Source organism: Triticum dicoccoides, chromosome 1B, assembly GCF_002162155.2.
Source record: "Triticum dicoccoides isolate Atlit2015 ecotype Zavitan chromosome 1B, WEW_v2.0, whole genome shotgun sequence".
Lineage (NCBI taxonomy): Eukaryota > Viridiplantae > Streptophyta > Magnoliopsida > Poales > Poaceae > Triticum > Triticum dicoccoides.
The window spans coordinates 81,151,440-81,172,455 of NC_041381.1; the positions used below are offsets into that span (position 1 = coordinate 81,151,440).

The following is a 21,016-nucleotide window of genomic DNA, read 5'->3' on the forward strand; positions in this document are numbered from 1 at the left end:
GGTGGGGCGATGGGACGGGGCGGCGAGGCGAGGTGGTGGGGCGGAGCGGCGGTCGAGGGCGGCGGCGCGGGTGGTGAAGGAGGAGGAGATCGAGAGAGAGAGAGAGAGAGAGAGAGAGAGAGAGGCGTGGTGGGCGCGGGCACGGCCCGGCCCTTCTTAGTAGGTCAAAGTTCTTTGCCGTCTGCTAGCAGACGAAAAAGAGCGTACCTAGTGGGGGTGGGGCCGGAGGGAAACGGATGACCTAACGGCCATTTTCTTTGCCGACTGTGAGAGGACATCAAAGAAGTTTCGCCGTCAGCCAGCAGCCGGCAACTAACTGGCCGTTAGGGCACCCCCGTAAGCCCACCACCCACCCTCTTTGCGTCAGCTAGCTGACGGCAAAGATTTGCTGATGGCAAAGCCTTCCGTTGTCGTCCGCTACCTCTTTGTCGTCCGTTGTCTTGTGGCTGACGGCAAAGACCTTCTTTGCCATCAGCCAGCTGACGCAAAGAGTTGGCACACGGCAAATAAGCTAATTCCAGTAGTGCTTATTTTCTTCACACTAATAGATCATACATATTTAGAGAGCAATTTTTATTGTTTGCACCGATGACAACTTACTTGAAGGATCTTACTCAATCCATGGGTAGGTATGAAGGACTTTCATGGCAAAACTAGGTTTAGGGATATTTGGAAGCACAAGTAGTATCTCTACTTGGTGCAAATAATTTGGCTAGCATGAGGGAGAAAGGCATGCTCAACATGTTCGATGATCCGTGACAATATAATTTATTTAGGATATAAGAAAACATAACCCATTATGTTGTCTTCCTTGTCCAATATCAACTTTTTAGTATGTCATATTTTAATGAGTGCTCACAATCAAAAAAGATATCCAAGATAGTATATTTATTTGTGAAAACCTCTCTTTCTTTATTACTTCATATTAATTGCAACGTTGACCAAAACTATGTTTGTCAACTCTCAACAACTTTTATTCATCATACTCTTTATATGTGAAGTCATTACTCTCCATAAGATCAATATGATCTTTTTATTTCTTTTTTATTCTCTCTTTTTTTTCCTCAAGAGCATAGCAAGATAGCAAAGCCCTTGACTCAAAACTAATCTTTATTACATATAGCTCACAGACTCGATTACATAGATAGAGATCAAAACGAAACTAAAAGCTAGATCATACTAAAACTTTATTCTACTAGATCAAGATATAACCAAAAGGACCGAACTAAGAAAACGGTAAAGATAGAAGTGTGATGGTGATACAATATCGGGACACCTCCCCCAAGCTTGGCAGTTGCCATGGGGAGTGCCCATAACCATGTGTTTATGTCTCTTTCTTCATAGGTGGTGATGATGGAGTTGTTGATGATGTAGGCATGTTGTCCATCTTCCAAGGCATAGGCTCACCATCATAGAAGGATGATCGAGTCTCCGGGATCCTCAAATCTGCAGCTGTGACTCCCCGATTCAATCGTACAGTAATCATACACGCAAATGTGTACGATCAAGATCAGGGACTCACGGGAAGATATCACAACACAACTCTAGACACAAATAAAATAATACAAGCTTTATATTACAAGCCAGGGGCCTCGAGGGCTCGAATACAAAAGCTCGATACACGAGAGTCAGCGGAAGCAACAATATTTGAGTACAGACATAAGTTAAACAAGGATGCCTTAAGAAGGCTAGCACAAAAGCAACAATGATCGAACAGGCAAAGCCTCCTGCCTGGGACCTCCTAACTACTCCTGGTCGTCGGCGGTCTTCACGTAGCAGCATCCATCGGCGGTGGCATCTGGCTCCAGGGATCCACCATCTGGTTGCATCAACCGGAAAGAAGAAAGAAGGGGGAAAAGGGGGTAGCAAAGCAACCGTGAGTACTCATCCAAAGTACTCGCAAGCATCAGGTCTATACTAAGTATGCACTGGTATCAAATGGAAGGTTTGTATATGTGGACTGAACTGCAGAATGCCAGAATAGGGGGGAAGACCTAGCCTATCGAAGACTAGCATCTTCATGCAGCTCCGAGCATCTTGCAGCATGTAGAAGAGTAAAGAATAGCAGTTTATAATTAACAAGCATGTTGTAACGTTAATGCCAGAGATCCTTCATCGACTCCCTGCGAGAAAGCAATCCCGGAGCCACATATCTCAAGTAACCATTTGTAATTTTATAAGATCAGGATATAAGTCTGAACGTCCATTACCGTGGACACGGTATTCGAATATTTAACTTCCCTGCAGGGGTGCACCACGTTACCCAACACGCTCAATCACTCTGGCCGGACACACCTTTCTGGGGTCAATGCCCGCCCTCGGAAGATCAACACGTCGCTGCCCTACCTAGGCTCAGCAGAGAGGTCCCCGCCGGTCTACATCCTAAGCACTCCGGGGTCTTGGGACCATCGCCCGCAGCACTCTGGGTCGTTGCAAGCAGGGTGGATACCAGCACCGCCTCGGATGGCCAGCACGATCGGACCGTGCCGCACTGCTGAACTGGACGTCTGACAAAGCTTCGGCTAATACTGCGATGTCGAGGCCCATATCCATTCTCGTGTGGTGGTTAGTGCGTAAAGGCCAGAGGCCAACTCAGAACAAATACCCAAACCATAGTGTATTATTAGCTTACGGAGACGAGCAGAGACTCACGATCGAAAGTGACCCCGTCGCCCCGTCTCGTGGACTTACGACAAGGGCTCAGAATGCCCGGCCGTGCCACGTCATTATCTTGCGGGTGCTCTCCGGGCCCGCCCGACTTTCACCAAAGTCTCAAGTAAAGTCATTGTAACCGTGTGTCCAAACATCAAGGGGAAAACCCGAGGAATCACCCCCGGAGGATTCCACTCAATGTAATCATCAAGGTGAACGTAAGAGGGACCACCCTCGAGGTTCACACTTGAGGTGTTGAACGACAGAGCTATATCGGGAATGGTGAAAGAGGAAATAACCCTCGATGACCACGACCGAATAGCTACACTACAGAATTATCATCAGGAGTGCGTTATGAGGGATCACCCTCGGCACCCGATAGTAGCTCTGCATAGTCGAGCAACAAAAGGGGCGTGATGTGATGTGAGGTGTCGGGCTCTGTTCATCGATCACGTCCATCGAGGCGTCGATGATGAAGCAGGGGCAACAAGGACAAGTGGGGGGGTCACTGATGGATCACTAGCCAACCTATACTAAGTAGTTTAGGATAAGCAGGTACGTAACAATAGCAGGTACAAAAGCAGGCTATGCATTAGAATAGGAGCAAACAATAACAGTAGCAAAATCTAATGCAAGCATGAGAGTATAGAATGGGCGATATCAGGATGATCAAAGGGGGGGGCTTACCTGGTTGCTCAAACAAGAAGGAGAGTCGTCGTCGACGTAGTCGATCACAGGGGCATCAGCAGCGGTCTCGGGGTCTACCGGAGAGAAGAGGGGGAAGAAACAGTAAATACACACAAACATAAGCATAACACGACAATAAGCGGGGCTAGAGGTGTTCGAACGCGGTGCTAGGCGATACTGGCGAAGGGGGAAAACATCCGGGAAAGTTTTCCCGGTTCCGGACGTCTGTTAGACAGATGAACTGGAGGGGAAAAGTTCAATGTTTGCTATTCTAGGGACGTGATAGATGAACGGATCGCGTATTCGGATTCGTATCGTCGTTCTGAACAACTTTCATGTAGAAAACATTTTCATCCGAGCTACGGTTAATTTTTTATGAATTTCCGAAGTTTAAACAATATTTCAAAATTATTTTTAATTCAAAATGAAGATTAAAATGCTACGGGTACCCAGCCCGGTGTACACAAAGGTGTACACAAGGAATGACATGTGGTCCAGGGGGTCCAGTTGACCCAGTCAACAGCCCAGTCAGAGTTGACCGGTCAAAGTCAACAGTGTTAGCGGGACCCGCTGTCATAGACAGATGCTAAAATTATTTTGGTTATTTATTTTAATCTCTAGGGGACCCGCATGTCATCTGTATGTATACTAATCTAAACACTAACTATCATCTAGTCTAAACAGGGGGTAACTCCAGCGGCCATGGCCCAATCCAACCATTGGTGTTCTTGGGCACACACGCACGGGTGTGCATGGCGGCCACGGCCAGCAGCGGCAAGAGCATGCATTCACGGGCAGTATCTAGTATGCAGCAAAAACAAAGTATCAGCAAGCAGCGGCAGCAAGGAGCAGATCAGCATCAATACGTAGAGCAGCAGCAGCGCAAGCAACGCCGCGGCGCTAGGAGAAGAAGCAGCAGGGCGGCAGCAATAGGCGGAGCGGGAGAGCGACCGGAGTTGACCAAACGAACGACGGCCGGCGGCGGTGCACAACGGCGGCGGCGACGATCAAACGGGAGCCTCCGACGGCCATTTGAGGCGTGGTTTGAGCCTACGGGTTCAGCTTGCAGCGGCACATCTAATGGCGCAAGCGGCCGAGGCAGGGGATGGCTGGAGCGATGCCTACGCGCAAGCCCGACGGTGGCCGGAGCTCGGCCTTGCGGCAACAGCGCCAGGGATGGCCAAATCAAGCAAGGGGATAGGGAGAAACGACGGCGACTCACAGTGGAGCTTGATGGAGGCTCGACGAGGCCGGGGACTATCGGAGACGCGCGGGTCGACGCGTCGCACGGCGGCGAACGGAGGTTGAAGATGGGCTCGATCCCCGCGATGCGAAGGCGCCCGGCTCAATCCGAACCTCGTAATGGAAGCAGCAGAGGCAGACAGAGCTTTTGAACAAGCTCCTTGCCAGCGAGGATGACGAGGAACACGCAGGCTAGGTTGGCCATGGCGACGACAACGTCGGGTTCGCGTTGGGGAGGATAAGCGAGCGAGGGAGAGGGGAAAGTGGGCGCTAGGGTTCGCCAGGGGGCCGACGACGTTCTTATCCACCAGGAGGGCCGCGGGATGCTCGACATGACGACGGCAGTGGCCATGGTGGGGGTGGATGCGTGCCACGCCATGGCCCCTGTCTCTTGTCTGTACAGAGGAACAGAGGAAGGGGGAAAAGGCCGTGGTAGGCTGGGCCATGGGCACTGTGGTCACATGCGGCCCAAAGACACAGTAGGATTTTAGTCTTTTCCCTTTTTTTTTTTACTTTACTGCATATTCATTTCACCATCGTTTAACATTTTAACTTATTACCAAATGATTTTTGTTCAACATGAAACTTGTCACACAAATTGTGGTCATTATTTTGGAGAGGCCCACAAAGTTTAAAGTGGTTTGTGAAATGTGAGACTACTTGTTGGAATTTTAAACAACCAAATTAAATGTTTGCTGGTCCACCAAAATATTGCTATGGCCATTTTAGAAACCCAATTTGAGTTGATTTCTTCATGACAATTACTTGGGCATTATTTTCAACATCTCGAACATTTTTGCTTCTTTGTTTGGAGAAATAAATGTTTGACTTGCAATTTAAATTTGATTTTGAACTTGATGTTTTGGACAAGTGGCAATTAGCAAGGTAATCATGATGACAATGGAATGATTAGTGGGAGATTACTGTGGCATGATTCTCAGGGTGTTACAAATCTCCTCCACTACAAGAAATCTCGTCCCGAGATTTAAGGGGTGGAGTAAGGGGGAAAGACTCGGAAAGGACGAAGCTCAACACAAGATAGGTACTTGGGGCCTATCTCGGTGAACGTGGCATAGAGGCATCTCTCGAGTTGAAATTCAAGCAAGTTATCGAGAGCAAGGTAAGGAGGTGCAATAAGGAGCTTCAACCGGGTAGGCAACTGTTCGTTGCCTGAAACAGAGGGTGAAAGCGGTTCATAGCAATGGGAATAAGTATTGCATCTGATACCAGAACATATCACAAGGAAGGTGGCTCACGAATTACATACGAAACCAAGCGTAAGGAACAGTTTTAGAAGACAGAGATGTACAGGAGAGTCAGGTTTCGATCCTGTGGAACTGTGGGTTATGGGCCCACCATGTGGGTTAAAAGCAAGAAGGAGTTACATTTTGCATGGTCATGATAGAAAGGCAGGTCAGAGGACAACCTGACAGTTATGTTGGCAACAACGTTGGTACCAAGGGCGAGGGACGAAGAGAACCACTTTCCTGCTCGTTAAGACGAGGCGGACCAATAGGCAAAGTTCTCGTCCATCGGTGGCTACCGGAATGTCATCAACAATAGTAACAAGGTCTTACTGACATAGTTGTACATCGAGGCATTTACATAAGTAGGGAATTATCACTGGTCATATATTTTAGGTTACAAGAAAAGTTAAACGAAACAATGGGAAGGAAAGTGTAGACTTGATTTAGTTATCGATGTTCTCGAGTGTCTAACAACTCAGAACACGTGGAAAATTGGAATCGGCAAAAAAGTAATACTGGATGAAGAACTCATAAGAGGCTACGTAGTTCCGTGATATTCTCGAGATACCAGAGGGTAATACTCGAAGGTAGAACCGGATAGAGGTTGGACAGAAGAAAAGATCTGCAGAAGACAAGTACTTTAACTTGTCCGAGAAATGAGATCAAAGTAGAACAATCTGGTCGGAACCACGGTGGCAAACGACCAAACATAGATACAAGATGAACTTATCAAAAAGGGATTATTACTATTTCAAGAAGCTTCCATGATAAGTTCCACATCGGGTCCATGGGCATGAACGCAAAGGATCAAGGTCGATTCCCACTTCATCAATGCATAACCTATCATTCGCTTCTCATTTTCGACAAAGCCATAGTGTTCAGATTTTATCTAGCATAACACTAGTAGAGTATGACCCGTAGAAGTTTTCAGGTTCACACAGATTGTGGAAGGCATAGGTTCAACCCATCGGGGCATCTTAGGAACACATACCACAAACTTTAGGAATAAATAACTCAAGCTCGGAAGCAGAGCATGGTTGACAAAAGCAGGGGATACAATTTACCAAAGGCATTATGTATCCAAGGAAGCTCACAAGTTACTGCATATGAAGGACGTTGTCGGATAGAACCCCACAAAGGATCTGGTGGTTCACAAAGGATCTGATGGGAGCATCAGTACTCAACCAGAAGAAAAAAGAATGCAAGGACATCAAATATAGGATCAACTTACTAATTCTAAGCTCGAATGCAAAGAGAATTATGATTTCCAAATCAGGGGATCAAAAGCAGAGGCTCTGATCATAGACAAGTGAGTTGAATAGACATGGATCGGCAATCAATCAAGGTTTAATTTGCTGAACACCAGCTCATGTCCGGGGTGACGTCTGATCCAAAGGGAAGAATTCTAACTAGGACTGATGATCGCGAGCATTCACAAACATATCAAATCAAATGCTCGAAATTACGATGACAAAGGATGCTAGTGAATATAGCCAGACATATGGAAAGTATCCATAATGCAATCAGATAAGGAGGAACAACAGCAATAGCTACTGAGTATTTTCGGAAGATCAAATAGTATTTCATGGCATCTTGTAATAACAAGAGCAACTGGGGATGAAGATATGAACGACAAATGTAGGTAGTTACGTATAAGGATTTATTGATGCTAGGGATCGCAACAGCGAAGGGCATAGGGGACTCGGGAAAACATCGGAGAGTATCTTAAAATCTTCTGGTGCACCAAGTAATCATCTGGAGTGAGGGGCTCTCCGGGAGAAAGTATTTATGAGAACCTAGAGTTGTTAGCAAAATCATTTAACCCGAATAGAAGAGAGATCAGATTCCTAGAGTAAGGACGAGGAATAAAAGATCCTAATACCACCCAATGGCGACGTGGGCCCGTAAGCCACATAGCCATGTTAGCAAATCAGTTTTTCAACGACTAGACTCAACTTCAGCCAAGGAGTTGGAAAAGGGAATCCTACAGGCAGTCGGCTCTGATACCAACTTGTGACGCCCCGATTCAATCGTACAGTAATCATACACGCAAATGTGTACGATCAAGATCAGGGACTCACAGGAAGATATCACAACACAACTCTAGACACAAAAAAAATAATACAAGCTTTATATTACAAGCCAGGGGCCTCGAGGGCTCGAATACAAAAGCTCGATACACGAGTCAGCGGAAGCAACAATATTTGAGTACAGACATAAGTTAAACAAGGATGCCTTAAGAAGGCTAGCACAAAAGCAACAATGATCGAACAGGCAAAGCCTCCTGCCTGGGACCTCCTAACTACTCCTGGTCGTCGGCGGTCTTCACGTAGCAGCATCCATCGGCGGTGGCATTTGGCTCCAGGGATCCACCATCTGGTTGCATCAACCGGAAAGAAGAAACAAGGGGGAAAAGGGGGTAGCAAAGCAACCGTGAGTACTCATCCAAAGTACTCGCAAGCATCAGGTCTATACTAAGTATGCACTGGTATCAAATGGAAGGTTTGTATATGTGGACTGAACTGCAGAATGCCAGAATAGGGGGGAAGACCTAGCCTATCGAAGACTAGCATCTTCACGCAGCTCCGAGCATCTTGCAGCATGTAGAAGAGTAAAGAATAGCAGTTTATAATTAACAAGCATGTTGTAACGTTAATGCCAGAGATCCTTCCTCGACTCCCTGCGAGAAAGCAATCCCGGAGCCACATATCTCAAGTAACCATTTGTAATTTTATAAGATCAGGATATAAGTCTGAACGTCCATTACCGTGGACACGGTATTCGAATATTTAACTTCCCTGCAGGGGTGCACCACGTTACCCAACACGCTCAATCACTCTGGCCGGACACACCTTTCTGGGGTCAATGCCCGCCCTCGAAAGATCAACACGTCGCTGCCCTACCTAGGCTCAGCAGAGAGGTCCCCGCCGGTCTACATCCTAAGCACTCCGGGTTCTTGGGCCCATCGCCCGCAGCACTCCGGGTCGTTGCGAGCAGGGTGGATACCAGCACCGCCTCGGATGGCCAGCATGATCTGACCGTGCCGCATTGCTGAACTAGACGTCTGACAAAGCTTCGGCTGATACTGCGATGTCGAGGCCCATATCTATTCTCGCGTGGTGGTTAGTGCGTAAAGGCCAGGGGCCAACTCAGAACAAATACCCAAACCATAGTGTATTATGAGCTTGCGAAGACGAGCAGAGACTCACGATCGAAAGTGACCCCGTCGCCCCGTCTCGTGGACTTACGACAAGGGCTCAGAATGCCCGGTCGTGCCATGTCATTATCTTGCGGGTGCTCTCCGGGCCTGCCCGACTTTCACCAAAGTCTCAAGTAAAGTCATTGTAACCGTGTGTCCAAACATCAAGGGGAAAACCCGAGGAATCACCCCCGGAGGATTCCACTCAATGTAATCATCAAGGTGAACGTAAGAGGGACCACCCTCGAGGTTCACACTTGAGGTGTTGAACGACATAGCCGTATCGGGAATGGTGAAAGAGGAAATCACCCTCGATGACCACGACCGAATAGCTACACTACAGAATTATCATCAGGAGTGCGTTATGAGGGATCACCCTCGGCACTCGATAGTAGCTCTGCAGAGTCGAGCAACAAAAGGGGCGTGATGTGATGTGAGGTGTCGGGCTCTGGTCGTTGATCACGTCGATCGAGGCGTCGATGATGAAGCTGGGGCAACAAGGACAAGTGGGGGGGGGTCACTGATGGATCACTAGCCAACCTAAACTAAGCAGTTTAGGATAAGCAGGTAGGTAACAATAGCAGGTACAAAAGCAGGCTATGCATCAGAATAGGAGCAAACAATAAAAGTAGCAAAATCTAATGCAAGCATGAGAGTATAGAATGGGCGATATCAGGATGATTAAAGGGGGGGCTTGCCTGGTTGCTCAGACAAGAAGGAGAGTCATCGTCGACGTAGTCGATCACAGGGGCATCAACAGCGGTCTCGAGGTCTACCGGAGAGAAGAGGGGGAAGAAACAGTAAATACACACAAACATAAGCATAACACGACAATAAGCGGGGCTAGAGGTGTTCAAACGCGGTGCTAGGCGATACTGGCGAAGGGGGAAAACATCCGGGAAGGTTTTCCCGGTTCCGGACGTTTGTCAGACAGATGAACCGGAGGGGAAAAGTTCAATGTTTGCTATGCTAGGGACGCGATAGATGAACGGACCGCGTATTCGGATTCGTATCGTCGTTCTGAGCAACTTTCATGTACAAAACATTTTCATCCGAGCTACGTTAATTTTTTATGAATTTCCGAAGTTTAAACAATATTTCAAAATTATTTTTATTTCAAAATAAAGATTAAAATGCTATGGGTACCCAGCCCGGTGTACACAAAGGTGTAGACAAGGAATGTCATGTGGTCCAGGGGTCCAGTTGACCCGGTCAACAGCCCAGTCAGAGATGTCTAGTCAAAGTGAACAGTGTTAGCGGGACCCAGCTGTCATAGACAGATGCTAAAATTATTTTGGTTATTTATTTTAATCTCTAGGGGACCCGCATGTCATCTGTATGTATACTAATCTAAACACTAATTATCATCTAGTCTAAATAGGGCGTAACTCCAGCGGCCATGGCCCAATCCAACCATTGGTGTCCTTGGGCACACACGCACGGGTGTGCATGGCCGCCACGGCCAGCAGTGGCAAGAGCATGCATTCACGGGCAGTATCTAGTATGCAGCAAAAACAAAGTATCAGCAAGCAGCGGCAGCAAGGAGCAGAGCAGCATCAATACGTAGAGCAGCAGCAGCGCAAGCAACGCCGCGGCGCTAGGAGAAGAAGCAGCAGGGCGGCAGCAGTAGGCGGAGCGGGAGAGCGACCGGAGTTGACCAAACGAACGACGGCCGGCGGCGGTGCAGAACGGCGGCGGCGACGATCAAACGGGAGCCTCCGACGGCCATTTGAGGCGTGGTTTGAGCCTACGGGTTCAGCTTGCAGCCGCACATCTAATGGCGCAAGCAGCCGAGGCAGGGGATGGCTGGAGCGATGCCTACGCGCAAGCCCGACGGCGGCCGGAGCTCGGCCTTGCGGCAACAGCGCCAGGGACGGCCAAATCAAGCAAGGGGATAGGGGGAAATGGACGGAGACTCACAACGGAGCTTGATGGAGGCTCGACGAGGCCGGGGACTATCGGGGACGTGCGGATCGACGCGTCGCACGGCGGCGAACGGAGGTTGAAGATGGGCTCGATCCCCGCGATGCGAAGGCGCCCGGCTCAATCCGAACCTCGTAATGGAAGCAGCAGAGGCAGACAGAGCTTTTGAACAAGCTCCTTGCCGGCGAGGACGACGAGGAACACGCAGGCTAGGTTGGCCATGGCGACGACAACGTCGGGTTCGCGTTGGGGAGGAGAAGCGAGCGATGGAGAGGGGAAAGTGGGCGCTAGGGTTCGCCAGGGGGCCGACGACGTTCTTATCCACCAGGAGGGCCGCGGGATGCCCGACATGACGACGGCAGTGGCCATGGTGGGGGTGGATGCGTGCCACGCCATGGCCCCTGTCTCTTGTCTGTACAGAGGAACAGAGGAAGGGGGAAAAGGCCGTGGTAGGCTGGGCCATGGGCACTGTGGTCACATGCGGCCCAAAGACACAGTAGGATTTTAGTCTTTTCCCTTTTTTTTACTTAACTGCATATTCATTTCACCACCGTTTAACATTTTAACTTATTACCAAATGATTTTTGTTCAACATGAATCTTGTCACACAAATAGTGGTCATTATTTTGGAGAGGCCCACAAAGTTTAAAGTGGTTTGGGAAATGTGAGACTACTTGTTGGAATTTTAAACAACCAAATTAAATGTTTGCTGGTCCACCAAAATATTGCTATGGCCATTTTAGAAACCCAATTTGAGTTGATTTCTTCATGACAATTACTTGGGCATTATTTTCAACATCTCAAACATTTTTGCTTCTTTGTTTGGAGAAATAAATGTTTGACTTGCAATTTAAATTTGATTTTGAACTTGATGTTTTGGACAAGTGGCAATTAGCAAGGTAATCATGATGACAATGGCATGATTAGTGGGAGATTACTGTGGCATGATTCTCAGGGTGTTACAGCAGCCAAACTCATCCTCTTGAATCTATATTCATACTCACAGTTTCGATTTTGCAGGTCATAGATCTGGGCTTGGAGGTGCTCGATTTTCTCGTGAAGCTTGAAGATGGTCTCCCCAATGTTCTTGGCGTCCAGCTTGTGGTTGTTGGTGAACTCCTCGATCATCATGTGGTTGGCATTGAGTCCATGTTCCACCATCCCTTGGCACTTGAAAACTTGTTGCTCCATTGCTTCGAGTCTTTTCTCCACGCTTTCGGTCCTCGTTGGTCACTCAACATCACGGATGTGCATCACCCCTCACGCATCTCAATGGTTTGAGGGTGTTGCAGCACCTCCGCTAGGTAAGGGTTGATGACCTTCTTGAAAAACTTGTCCTTGGGGGCGCTTGAAGACGTCATGGTGATCTAGATCTGTCAGAAAAATAGCTCGAAACAAAAGCAGATGATTTTGTCATGGTACGGTGGCCAAAACCTTCGGGAGATTATATAATGAATTTTTACCGACCAAAAGAAGTATCATGCAAGAAAACAAAGTCTAGAGGGCACACAAGGTGTCCACGAGGCAGGGGGGCATGCCCAGGGGGTAGGGCGCGCCCTCCACCCTCGTGGATGCCCCGTGTCTCCTTCGGACTACTTCTTATTTTCCTAATTTCTTAAATATTCCAAAACGGAGAAAAATTGATATTAGAACTGTTTTGGAGTCGCTTTACTTACAGTACCGCACACCTATTCCTTTTTGGAGTCTGAAACGTTCTGGAATGTGTCCCTTATGTACTCCTCCGGGGTTATGGTGTCAATAACATTGGTTTTAACATTTATGGGATTACTTGAGATATAATGTTTGATTCTTTGACCATTCACCACCTTCGGATTTGTGCCTTCGGCGTTAATGATTTTGATGTCACCAGAACGATAGACCTCCTCAATAACGTAAGGACCTTCCCATTTAGAGAGAAGTTTTCCTGCAAAAAATCTTAAACGAGAGTTGTATAGTAAAACATAATCACCTACATTAAACTCACGCTTTTGTATCCTTTTGTCATGCCATCTTTTAACCTTTTCTTTAAACAACTTGGCATTCTCATAGGCCTGGGTTCTCCATTCATCAAGTGAGCTAATGTCAAATAGTATCTTCTCACTTGCAAGTTTGAAATCATAATTGAGCTCTTTAATAGCCCAATATGCCTTATGTTCTAGTTCGAGAGGTAAGTGACATGCTTTTCCATAAACCATTTTATATGGAGACATACCCATAGGATTTTTATGCAGTTCTATAGGGCCATAATGCATCATCAAGTTTCTTGGACCAATTCTTTCTAGATCTATTAACAGTCTTTTGCAAAATCAATTTAATCTCTCTATTACTCAATTCTACTTGACCACTAGACTGCGGGTGGTATGGAGATGCAATTATATGATTAACATCATACTTAGCAAGCATTTTACGAAAAGGACCATGAATAAAATGTGAACCACCATCAGTCATTAATTATCTAGGGACTCCAAACCTCGGAAAAATAACTTCTTTAAGCATCTTAATAGAAGTGTTATGATCAGCACTGCTAGTTGGAATAGCTTCTACCCACTTAGTAACATAATCAACAACAACTAAAATATGTGTATACCTATTAGAGGAAGGAAACGGTCCCATATAATCAAAGCCCCAAACATCAAATGGTTCAATAACAAGTGAATAGTTCATAGGCATTTCTTGACGTCTACTAATATTACCAATTCTTTGACATTCATCACAATATAAGACAAACTTGCGGGCATCTTTGAAGAGAGTAGGCCAATAAAAACCAGATTGTAATACCTTATGTGCAGTTCTATCTCCAGCGTGGTGTCCTCCATATGCCTCAGAGTGACACTTGCGTAGGATCTATTCCTGTTCATGCCCAGTTATACAACATCTAATAACACCATCTACTCCTTCTTTATAAAGGTGTGGGTCATCCCAGAAGTAATTTCTTAAATCATAGAAAAACTTTTTCTTTTGCTGGTATGTGAAACTAGGTGGTATAAATTTAGCAACAATGTAATTAGCATAATCAGCATACCATGGAGTAGTATGAGAAGCATTTATGACAGCTAATTGTTCATCAGGAAAGCTATCATCAATAGGTAGTGGGTCATGAAGAACATTTTCTAACCTAGACAAGTTGTCTGTAACGGGGTTCTCAGCTCCCTTTCTATCAATAATATGCAAATCAAATTCTTGTAGCAAGAGAACCCATCTAATAAGTCTAGTTTAGCATCTTTATTTTCCATAAGGTGTTTAATAGCAGAATGATCAGTGTAAACGATTACTTTGGAATCAACAATATAAGGTCTGAACTTATCATAAGCAAATACAACTGCTAAAAATTCTTTTTCAGCAGTAGCATAATTTCTCTGGGCACTGTCTAGAGTTTTACTAGCATATTGGATAACATTTAGTTTCTTATCAACTCTTTGTCCTAGAATAGCACCTACAGCATAATCACTAGCATCGCACATAATTTCAAAGGGTAAATTGTAATCAGGTGGCTGAACAATAGGTGCAGAAATCAAGGCTTTCTTAAGTATTTCAAATGCTTTTACACAATCATCATCAAAAACAAAAGGAACGTATTTATGTAAGAGATTAGTCAGAGGCCTGGAAATTTTAGAGAAGTCTTTAATGAACCTCCAATAGAAACCGGCATGACCAAGGAAACTTCTTATACCTTTGATGTCCTTAGGACATGACATCTTTTCAATAGCATCAACTTTAGCTTTATCAACTTCAATACCTCTTTCAGAAATATTATGCCCCAAGACAATACCTTCATTAACCATAGAGTGGCACTTCTGCCAATTCAAGACAAGATTAGTTTATTCACATCTCTGCAAGACTCGATAAAGGTTGCTTAACCAATCATCAAAAGAAATTCCATACACGGAGAAATCATCCATGAAAACCTCAACAATCTTTTCACAAAAGTCAGAGAATATAGCAGTCATACATCTTTGAAAGGTAGCAGGTGCATGCTACGTCTTGAGCTTGCGTAGGTTTTCCTCGAAGAGGAGAGAGTGATCCAGCAAAGTGTAGTGTAAGTATTTCCCTCAGTTTTGAGAACCAAGGTATCAATCCAGTAGGAGGCTCCTCAAAAGTCCCACGCACCTACACAAACAAACTGAGAACTCGCAACCAACGCAATAAAGGGGTTGTCAGTCCCTTCACGGCCACTTGCGAAAGTGAGATCTAATAAAGATAGTATGATAAGATAAATATATTTTTGGTATTTTATAATATATATGCAAAAAGTAAAGATGCAAATAAAGGTAGATTGAAAGCAAATATGATAAGAGATAGACCCGGGGGCCATAGGTTTCACTAGTGGCTTCTCTCGAGAAAGCATAAGTATTACGGTGGGTGAACAAATTACTGTCGAGCAATTGACAGAAAAGCGCATAGTTATGAGATTATCTAGGCATGATCATGTATATAGGCATCACGTCCATAACAAGTAGACCGACTCCTGCCTGCATCTACTACTATTACTCCACACATCGACCGACTCCTGCCTGCATCTAGAGTATTAAGTTCATAAGAACAGAGTAACGCATTAAGCAAGATGACATGATGTAGAGGGATAAACACATGCAATATGATATATCTTTTTATCCTCGATGGCAACAATACAATACGTGCCTTGCAACCCTTTCTGTCACTGGGTAAGGACACCGCAAGATTGAACCCAAAGCTAAGCACTTCTCCCATGGCAAGAAAGATCAATCTAGTAGGCCAAACCAAACTGATAATTCAAAAAGACTTGCAAAGATAACTCAATCATACATAAAAGAATTCAGAGAAGATTCAAATATTATTCATAGATAAACTTCATCATAAACCCACAATTCATCGGATCTTGACAAACACACCGCAAAAAGAGTTTACATCGAATAGATCTCCACAATAGAGGGGGAGAACATTGTATTGAGATCCAAAAAGAGAGAAGAAGCCATCTAGCTAATAACTATGGACCCGTAGGTCTGTGGTAAACTACTCACAACTCATCGGAGGGGCAAGGATGTTGATGTAGAAGCCCTCCATGGTCGATTCCCCCTCCGGCAGAGTGCCGGCGAAGGCTCCAAGATGAGATCTCGCGGATACAGAAGGTTACGGCGGTGGAAATTGTGTTTCATGGTGCTCCTGGATGTTTTCGAGGTACGTAGGTATATATAGGAGGAAGAAGTACGTCGGTGGCCGCCCGAGGGGCCCACGAGACAGGGGGCGCGCCCTATAGGGGGGGCGCGGCCCCCTATCTCATGGGGCCCTCGGAAGCTTCTTGACTTGCACTCCAAGCTCTTCGGATCACGTTCGTACCAAAAATCACGCTCCCGAAGGTTTAATTCCGTTTGGACTCCGTTTGATATTCCTTTTCTTCGAAATACTGAAATAGGCAAAAAAACAGCAATATGGGCTGGGCCTCCGGTTAGTAGGTTAGTCCCAAAAATGATATAAATGTGTAAAATAAAGCCCATAAATATCCAAAAGAGGTAATATAATAGCATGGAACAATCAAAAATAATAGATACGTTGGAGACGTATCAAGCATCCCCAAGCTTAATTCCTGCTCGTCCTCGAGTAGGTAAATGATAAAAAGAGAATTTTTGATGTGGAATGCTACCTAGCATAATTCATAATTTAATTTTCTTTATTGTGGCATGAATGTTCAGATCCAAATTAATACAAAATAAAAGTTCATATTGATAAAAAGAAATAGCAACACTTCAGGCATACTAATCAAAGTAATCATGTCTTCTCAAAATAGCATGGCAAAAGAAAGTTCATCCCTACAAAATCATATAGTTAGGCTATGCTTCATTTTCGTCACACAAATATGTTCCCAACTTCTATACCCCCAATGACAAGCCAAGCAATTGTTTCATACTTAAATAATCTCAAACTTTTTCAACCTTCACTCAATACATGAGCGTGAGCCATGGATATAGCACTATGGGTGGAATAGAATATGATGATGGGGATTGTGTGGAGAATACAAAAAAAGGAAAGTCTCACATTGACGAGGATAATCAACGGGCTATGGAGATGCCCATCAATTGATGTCAACATGAGGAGTAGGGATTTCCATGCAACGGATGCACTAGAGCTATAAATGAATGCTCAACAAAAAGAAAAGTAGTGGGTGTGCATCTAACTTGCTTGCCCATGAAGACCTAGGGCATTTGAGGAAGCCCATCGTAGGAATATACAAGCCAAGTTCTATAATGAAAAATTCCCACTACTATGAAAAGGACAACTTATGAGACTCACTATATGAAAAAACATGGTGCTACTTTGAAGCACAATATATGAGACTCACTACATGGAGAACAAAGTGCTACTTTGAAGCACAAGTGTGGAAAAAGAGATAGTAACATTGCCCTTTTTATTTATTTCTTTTTTTTCGTTTTTTTCTTTTCTTTCTTTTTTTTCTTTGGGCCTTTCTTTTTTTGGCCTTTCTTCTTTTTTTTCTTTGGGCAATGTTCTAATAATGATGATCATCACACTTCTATTGATTACAACATAAGAATTACAGCTCGAAACTAGAACAAGATATGACTCTATATGAATGCCTCCGACGGTGTACCGGGATGGTGCAATGAATCAAGAGTGACATGTATGAAAAATAATGCATGGTGGCTTTGCCACAAGTATGATGTCAATACATGATCATGCAATGGCAATATGATAAAAGTAAAGTATGTCATGATGATGATGAACGGAACGGCGGAAAGTTGCATGGCAATATATCTCGGAATGGCTATGGAAATGCCATAATAGGTAGGTATGGTGGCTGTTTTGAGGAAGATATAAGGAGGTTTATGTGTGATAGAGCGTATCGTATCACGGGGTTTGGATGCACTGGCGAAGTTTGCACCAACTCTCAAGGTGAGAAAGGGCAATGCACGGTACCGAAGAGGCTAGCAAAGGTGGAAAGGTAAAAGTGTGTATAATCCATGGACTGGACATTAGTCAAAAGAACTCATATACTTATTGAAAAAATTTATAAGTCATCAAAAATCAAGTACTACGCGCATGCTCCTAGGGAGATAGATTCGTAGGAAAAGACCATTGCTCGTCCCCGACCGCCACTCATGTGACGCCCCCGATTCAATCATACACTAATCATACACGCAAACGTGTACGATCAAGATCAGGGACTCACGGGAAGATATCACAACACAACTCTACAAATAAAATAAGTCATACAAGCATCATAATACAAGCCAGGGGCCTCGAGGGCTCGAATACAAGTGCTCGGTCATAGATGAGTCAGCGGAAGCAACAATATCTGAGTACAGACATAGGTTCGACAAGTTTGCCTTAAGAAGGCTAGCACAAACTGGGATACAGATCGAAAGAGGCGCATGCCTCCTGCCTGGGACCTTCTAACTACTCCTTGAAGCCGAACTCCATGTAGAATCATCCTCAGGATCATCTGGCTCCTGGGCTCCAGCATCTGGTTGCGTCAACCAGGTAGAAAGGAAACGGGGGAAAAGGGGGAGAAAAGCAACCGTGAGTACTCATCCAAAGTACTCGCAAGCAAGGATCTACACTACATATGCATGGGTATATGTGTAAAGAGGCAATATCGGTGGGCTGAACTGCAGAATGCCAGAATAAGAGGGGGATAGCTAGTCCTATCGAAGACTACGCTTCTGGCAGCCTCTGTATTGAAGCATGTAGAAGAGAGTAGATTGAAGTCCTCCAAGTAGCATCGCATAGCATAATCCTACCCGGCGATCCTACCCTCGTCGCCGTATGGAAAAGCGATCACCGGGTTGTCCATGGAACTTGTCTGGGTGTGTTTTATTAAGTATCTGGTTCTAGTTGTCATAAGGTCAAGGTACAACTCCGGGTCATCCTTTTACCGAGGGACACGGCTATTCGAATAGATAAACTTGCCTGCAGGGGTGCACCACATAACCAAACACGCTTGATCCCATTTGGCCGGACACACTTTCCTGGGTCATGCCCGGCCTCGGAAGATCAACACGTCACAGCCCCACCTAGGCACAACAAAGAGGTCAGCACGCCGGTCTAAATCCTATGCGCGCAGGGGTCTGGGCACATCGCCCATTGCACACCTGCACGTTGCGTGGACGGCTGGAAGCAGACCTAGCAACCTCCATTACAAAGGAAGTCACGTTACGCGGTCCAATTTGGCGCGCGCCGCTCCGTCGCTGACGTCAAGAAGGCTTCGGCTGATACCACGACGTCGAGTGCCCATATCTTTCCCGCGTAGTTGGTTAGTGCGTATAGGCCAGTGGCCAGACTCAGATCAAATACCAAGATCTCGTTAAGCGTGTTATTTTGAAGTAACCGCGGACGCCGACCAGGGCCAGGCCCACCTCTCTCCTAGGTGGTCTCAACCTGGCCTGTCGCTCCGCCTCAAGTAACAGTCGGGGGCCGTCGGGAACCCAGGCCTACCTCTACCGGGATGGAGCCACCTGTCCTTCCAGACCCCACATCGGAATTACTTGCGGGAACTCAACGAGCTGACCCGACTTTAGTCACCATCTGTATAGTATGTATATATGTATAGTATATACCCATGATCACCTCCTGAGTGATCACGACCCAATAGTATAGCAAGGCAGACTGACAAGAATGTAGGGCCAATGATGATAAACTAGCATCCTATACTAAGCATTTAGGATTGTGGGTAAGGTATCAATGACTGTAGCAACAATGACAGGCTATGCAACAGAATAGGATTAATCGAACAGTAACATGCTACACTACTCTAATGCAAGCAGTAGAGGGTAGAATAGGTGATATCTGGTGATCAAAGGGGGGGCTTGCCTGGTTGCTCTGGCAAGAAGGACGGGTCGTCAACACCGTAGTCGAACTGGGGGTCGCCGACAGCCTCGGGGTATACCGGAAAGAAGTAACACAGGGGAACACAATAAATAACAGAGAAATCAAAGCATCACAAGGCGTACCATGGCAATATGCGGTGCTAGAGGTGACCTAACGCAGTAGGAGGTGATACCGGTGAAGGGGGGAAACATCCGGGAAAGTATCCCCGGTGTTTCGCGTTTTCAGACAGATGAACCGGAGGGGGAAAGTTGCGTGTTTCGCTATGCTAGGGATGTGTGGCAGACGAATGGACTGTGTATCCGAATTCGTCTCGTCATTCTGAGCAACTTTCATGTAGAAAGTATTTTCATCTGAGCTACGGTCTATTTTATATTAATTTTAAAAGATTTAATCATTTTTAGAATTTATTTAATTATTTAATTCTAACATTGTCCAGAATAGTGTATGCTAACATCATCATGACGTCATCATGACGTCAGCAGTCAATAGGGCGTTAACTGGGTCAAGCTGACATGTGGGTCCCAACTATCATTGAGTATTAATTAACCTAACAGATTAATTAACTAACCTAAGTGATTAGGTTAATCTAATCAGGATTAATTAAGTTAATTAATTGCTTAATTAGTTAATTAATTAACTAATATTTTATTTATTATATATTTGTTTATTCTTTTTTTATAAAATCGTTCTGGGGGCTAGGCCCCACATGTCATAGGGCCAGCGGGCCTTCATGGGCACGGTGCTAACGGGCGGTGGTGCGGGTGCCCGGGGGGCACTGAGCACGCACGACGCACACCGGCGCCAGCGGCGGCCAGAGCCAGAGAGGCGGCAAAGGGGGGATGCCCGCAACGGCGGAGGTGGCTGCGACAGGGAGCAGCAGGGCGGTACCGCGCCGATGTCGGGATGCACGGCGCCGTGGGTGGCCTCCGGCGAGCAGTGACGAGGGGGCGAGGTCCAGCAGCAGCATAAGCAATGAGGAACGGGGAGGCACGGCGAGGCAAGGCAGGGCGACGGCCCGGGCTTAGGGCGTCGCTGTCCGGGGCAGGACGAGGCCGGCACGGGCGTGTCTACGGCGGACAGCGCGAGTGCGCGCGAGACAGAGAGAGAGGGAGGGCCAGGGTCGAGGGCGCGCCTGGGGCGTGGCCAGTGTGGGAAGGCAGTGAGCGGGAGCAGCACAGGCATGGCCATGCCTGTGGCGCGGGCGCAGCCGACGCGGCCGGGGGCGGCGCTGTATAGCGAGTAGGGAGAG

The 21,016-nt window shown here is 46.1% G+C and overlaps 1 long non-coding RNA gene across 1 annotated transcript; it reads right to left on the minus strand.

Annotated features, from left to right (window-relative positions):
* Nucleotides 1-1,785: 1,785 nt before the first annotated feature.
* On the minus strand, nucleotides 1,786-4,849 carry LOC119301699. The gene is made up of 3 exons (XR_005147155.1): nucleotides 4,562-4,849; nucleotides 3,340-3,413; nucleotides 1,786-1,819 (listed from the first exon to the last, which is right to left on the minus strand). It is a non-coding gene; the product is annotated as an uncharacterized LOC119301699 (long non-coding RNA).
* Between the last annotated feature and the right edge of the window lie 16,167 nt (nucleotides 4,850-21,016).